This window comes from Halyomorpha halys, unplaced genomic scaffold, assembly GCF_000696795.3.
Source record: "Halyomorpha halys isolate HHAL.00 unplaced genomic scaffold, Hhal_1.1 Scaffold776.1, whole genome shotgun sequence".
Lineage (NCBI taxonomy): Eukaryota > Metazoa > Arthropoda > Insecta > Hemiptera > Pentatomidae > Halyomorpha > Halyomorpha halys.
Genome location: NW_027114429.1, coordinates 45,696 through 46,114, shown reverse-complemented (window position 1 = coordinate 46,114; position 419 = coordinate 45,696).

The following is a 419-nucleotide window of genomic DNA, read 5'->3' as shown; positions in this document are numbered from 1 at the left end:
TGCAAATTCAATAAACTGGATAAAGATATACGATTTGAAATGTGACGAAAAATTCAAAGAATTAGTTGCGCAGGCAATAATGAAAACAAAAGTATTCCGTCCTCGACCAAATCAGTTTTTAAAAGGGTTGGATGAAGAATTTTTTCAGTGAATTTGACTGCCAAAAGTGGTAGTTTAATCAATTTTAAATTTAATCGGACCCACAATTTCTAACATTTGCGATAGGAATTGTAGAGTTTAGCAATTATTCCAGTTACAGGTTACCATGGTAACCTGATTAACAAAACTGTAGGCTAGAAATAGGTCGCTAAGTTACCATAGTTTTACTAAACTCTTGTAAAAATCTTAGATATACCGGTGATTGGCGCGACCAGCCCTTAGCGTAAATGTAAACCTGAGCTCCAGGGGCGTGGTCAAAC